Source organism: Ictidomys tridecemlineatus, chromosome 7 (assembly GCF_052094955.1).
Source record: "Ictidomys tridecemlineatus isolate mIctTri1 chromosome 7, mIctTri1.hap1, whole genome shotgun sequence".
Taxonomy (NCBI): Eukaryota; Metazoa; Chordata; class Mammalia; order Rodentia; family Sciuridae; genus Ictidomys; species Ictidomys tridecemlineatus.
The window spans coordinates 71,454,264-71,458,757 of NC_135483.1; positions in this window are offsets into that span (position 1 = coordinate 71,454,264).

A 4,494-nucleotide genomic window follows, 5' to 3' on the forward strand; every position below is an offset into this window, starting at 1 on the left:
ATTCTATCCAAATCTATGTAATAGCAATATGTATTATGTTGGGGCTCTCCTGCATTATAAGTCATGAGCATAATTTCATAAAGCATATATTTTAATCTTATCTTTTTAAAGCTAAATTGAATTTTAAAAAGATAATTTTACCTCAGGATTCAGGTAGTGAACAAAATATGTAACACAAATTCTTAGCAACCAGAAAATTTTTTTTAAATGTGGGAAAATTGACCTCACTGACTGAATTACAGCTTTGCCAAGCACAGAATTTAATGAAGAGCATGCACAAAAATTAATAAATTGACATCTTAATAGCTCCGAAGCAAATGCATATTCATTTTACACATACACACAATTTCATTAAAATAGTTTTTAATAAAGTTTTTAAATAGTTTTAAAGTTTTTAAAAGCCCAGTTTCATAAATATTTACTGAGTTATTTCTATATGCAAAGGATCTGAGTTAGATCAAAGGATATAACAATATGTAAAATACTTATCTGGCTTCATGTGCATGTGGATTAGAGTGATTAATTTCAAAGGGTTGAAAATATATTTGGTTTTCTTTTGTATATACTTACAACACTATTTTTATTTAATAAGAATTCATTGCTAGTATTGCTGAGATGAAGGTCATAATAGAATGCTGTAATGGCAACACAATTATTTTACATTAATTGAAAAAGTTACCTGTTTAAATTTATTGTATTTCTAAATCCTGTAGGAAAACAATTTTAACAATGGATGTAGATTGTTTTAGAAACAGACTGTTCACATCTTAACACATGAAAGTCACTGTTTCAGAATTAGACGGTAATATATGCCAAAGAGAGAACTTCAATGGCAGAACCAAATACTATATCACTGCATCTATTAAAAACAGAATCAGTATTTCAGTAAGATAAAATCACTTAAAGGAATAAGATACAAATAGCATTCTTCTTGGAAGTTCTATATTTAAGCATGAAAAAAATACCATCAATTTATTTTTTTGTTTTCTTTTTCCAAAACATATTAGAACCACCTTTAATGAGGGTTCAATTAGCCTCAATCTTCCACTGACAACCTTTCATTGTCTTCCTACAATGAAATGTTTAAAGGAAAACAAAAAATACAATTCATCTGACAGACTTTTTTTTTTTCTTTTTTTGGTCCCAGGGATCGAACCCAGGGGCACTTTACCACTGAGCTACATCACCAACCCTTTTTATTTATTTATTTTTTATTTCGAGATGTGGACTTGCTAAATTCCTTAGGGCCTTGCTAAGTTGTTAAGGCTGGCTTTGGACTTGTGATTCTCCTGCCTCAACCTCCCAAGCTGCTGGAATTATAGGTGTGAGCCACCAGGCCTGGCCCAGAAGTTAATTTTTAAAAAGTTTTTTCCAGGGTAAATTTTGGAGTCAGAAGTAATTTAGACAAACCAAAATGCCCTTTAAGATGCTAATAATAGTTTATAAATAGGTATCTTTTTAAATTTTACATATAATGGAAACTCTAAAGAAAGGTGACATTTAGAGGAAAGGCAGCAATATATAGACATTTAGAAGAGGTCCTTTGATGGAATCAAGACTGGGGCCAGTCAGTTGAGATAACTCAAAATGGGGAACTACAGAAAAAACTAGAGATCTTAAACATTTGAACTTTAAAGATGTCAATATATATTCCTGTCTACATTTTATATAAGGCATTGCCTAATCTTGGAGTATAATCACTAGTTGCAGTTTCAAGTTGTCTTTTTTGTATCGAGCATAAGTATGTAATGCATCCTTTAAGATGACCCATTTTGCATTCTTTAAAGTGAATTGAAAGGTTGAAGAGTCTCAAGAAACAATGCAATTTCAGCATCTGTTACAATTTTTATGATCCCTTTCCTCCCAATCAACCACACTTTTTGCTCCAATTCCTTCAGCAAGTTATTTGAAGCTTTCAGCTTCATATTTATTTTGAATATTTTATTATGCTCCATGTGTTATTTAATATGCATTTATAATAATAACCCCACGGCAAATGGGATTGGAAATACACAAAACTGATTCTTGAGAGTCATATAAAGCTCATTTGTAGGAGTGCTTCAGTAGTAGGGACATTACTACATGTCAGACCAGAGACTCTCTGAATACCAGTGAGTGGCTTTATAAAAATGTGAAGAGCATGGGTCTGGCAAGTCAGGTAAGCAGAAGTACATTAGAGAAGTTTCTACTAAATGTCAATTCTTCTTGCTACTAGGATTCATATACAGAAAATATTTGGTAATATTCATCTTCTTCAACACACAAGAAAAAATTTCTTTAAAAAACAACAGTTTGTCTCAAGATCACAAACATATTAATTTAATTTTTCACACTTCTCATTTTAAAAGAGTATATGTTGTTCAATCAAATTCCTGTGAAGATTTTTTTTTAAGTTACTGGGGATTAGACCAGGAAGTTGGAGTATTACCCTGAGTTATAGCCTCAGCCCTTTTATTTATTTATTTATTTTTTTTGATTCAGGGTCTTGATAAGTTGCCCAGGCTGATCTCAAACTTATGATCCTCCTGCCTCAGTCTCCTATGTAGCAGGGATTACAGACCTATGCTATTGTATCCAGCTCCTATGAGGATTATAAAACAGTATCTGGGCTTGGGTTGTAGCTCACTGGTGGAATATTGCCTAGCATGTTCAAGGCTGAAAGCCCTCAGTTTGATCTCTAGCACCACACACAAAAACATGAATAAATAAAAATCTAAATGTAATTAGTTAAATACTTTATTCTTGTTATAGTTTCTCTTAATAATTAAATGTTATATCCCCAATATTTATTGCTTATTATCAATTATCACCAGAGAACTCAGTACCTCTTAGAGCTAAGATCTTTAAAAGCACTTTTTAAAAAAAATATATGCGTTAGTACTTTTTCTCTCAAGTGTTGGACCACTTTCCTGCAGCAGAAAATGTGCCCAAACTTGTATAATCTCCCTCTGAGGGAGATTATGATATTAAACATAATGCTGCAGTGAATGTTGCCTTAAGTTCTTTTCCAATATCTTTGGAAAACATTGTTTAGACAATCCTTGGTCAGATTTCCCAGTGATACTTTTAGTACTCCCATGACCACTACTCAACTCAACTTGTTTTGTTGATCTCATAGTGTAGTTTTGAGGTGGTTCTGCTGAACTCAATCATTTATATCTCAACTTTGATCTTTATCTTCATCCCCGGGATGGGTATCCATAATTACTCTGTGATCTTCACTTTCAGATTTCTTTGGAAAGCAATTTTGTTTAATTGTGCGGTGGGTCCCTTTCATTGATTCATATTTGGACTTTGTTCTGTGCTCATTTTTAAATTAGTTACAGATAGATGGCAGGAAAATCAAGCAATTAATAATCAGTGTCTATTGTATCTGTATAACCATATGAAAATTCTAGAGAAGCCCTGACCTCTAAGGAAGCAGTACAGGTCAGGTTCTACAATACTTGCTTAGCAATGGATGTGTCAGAAGGTCTGTATACTAGTAGTTTTTAAGGTGTGTAATATTAAAACCAATGCCTTTTACTATGAACAGTAAAATGGGCTGCATTTTAAGTTGATTAAATAAAAATATTCTATCATTTAAGAGGGATACTGTACATTTAATATGCACATTAAAGATTAAATATAAACTTACTAATATTTATTCTAACACTAAAATTTAATAAGTGTCCACTATTTTTATTGCTAAGAATAATAGCTTGGTAGAGGCAGTTATTTCTGTTAAATTTGTCTCTATAGTACACCTGGAGGATCTTCATTGACTCAAAGATTATGTATCCTAGATCCACTGACATCTTCTAACAACCTTTAAATCAAGTGCACCTTGTCAATCAATTGCTCTCTGTTACCAATCTCTGGGAGGGCTGCAGAGCTAAAGTATACTTGGAAGCCAGAGAAACCTCTTGTGTATTCCTCCATTCTGAAAGCCCCAGATCAAGGTATATTTTTCAGCTTCTTAAAGAATGATTTATTCTGGCTGGTGATGGCAAAGGAAAACTCTACACATTACATACAGAACGTTCAGATCACAAGGAGGCCTGCAGAATAAAGGGCCAAGTAAAATTCCTTCCCCACTGCCCAGTCCCTGGAAGATCCTTGCAGATTCTATTTCAAGCTACAGACTGTGTCCACACACGCACCGGCCAAAAAGGCTCACAGAGGTCTGTTTTGAAATGGCTCGTCGTTTTTTCCTCCCTTCCTCAAAAACCCGGCAGCGATGGGAAGATTACATGTCAGTGTGGCTTTACTGCGGCCATAGTTAGTGGCACAAAGAGAGATTTCACTTAAATATCCTTTCGATTCTCAGCACCCTTTCCTGCATAGAAAGCAGCTTTCCGCCTCCTGGAGATTTTAAAAAACCCAAACACCACCAGAGCCATAAAGGAGACCCATTCTAGAGCCTTTTGGCTCGAGAGCCGACCCCCTGCCTGGAGGGAGGGGCCTTCCTCGCCCCGCCCCTCGCCCCGCCCCGCCCCCCGCGTAACCCGGATA